Source organism: Echinops telfairi, unplaced genomic scaffold, assembly GCF_000313985.2.
Source record: "Echinops telfairi isolate 266 unplaced genomic scaffold, ASM31398v2 ScPeMD7_2291;HRSCAF=2852, whole genome shotgun sequence".
In the NCBI taxonomy this organism is placed as follows: Eukaryota; Metazoa; Chordata; class Mammalia; order Afrosoricida; family Tenrecidae; genus Echinops; species Echinops telfairi.
In genome coordinates this window covers 131,057-131,792 of record NW_022106189.1, presented here as the reverse complement: position 1 = coordinate 131,792, position 736 = coordinate 131,057, and positions in this window count along the sequence as shown.

Genomic DNA, 736 nt, shown 5'->3' with positions numbered 1-736 from the left:
GGCTCAAACGTAAGAACAGCTCGGTGGATGGCACAGGACCAGGTACTGTTTCATTCTGTGGTATATAGGGTCGCGATGAGTTGGAACCAATTTGACAACACTTAACACCATCTGCAGCCTTATTTCTATCCGTCCATTTTCCCTACCCTTCCTTACCTTCTCATCTTTGCTTCTGGGTAAATAATGACTATTTGGTGTCATATGTCTCATTGTTTAAAGGAGCACATTCATAATGAGTGTAACTTTCATTCATAGGCAATTTATGTTTTGCTCAACGGTGATATCCAAGAGTGACTTCAATTCCACATTAAAAAGATATGTATCTTTAGGCTTGGGGATTTCTCTAGTCTCTTATCAGTCCAGTAAGTCTGGTTTATTTTATGTACTTCAGTTTTGCTCTATATGTTTGTCCCATTTTAACCAGCACCTTCTGTTTTCCCCCTGGTCACAATGGTCAGGCACTAGCTAGTCTTTCTGCCTTCACATTAGAAGAGGCTTTGAGTCTTTAGACAACATCTCACAGGTTTTGATGACCCCAGATACTGTTCTCCATACTAGGATGTAGAACAAATGTTTCCCAAAGTGGGTTACAGTGAACCCTCGCCACTTCGCGCTTCTACTTCCGCGGCTTCACTCTATCGCGGTTTTTGTGTAACCGCGCATGCTCTGTCAATACTGCCACTGATTGGCTCATACTGTACACGCTTCTGTCTGCATCGCTACGTATTGGAGCTAC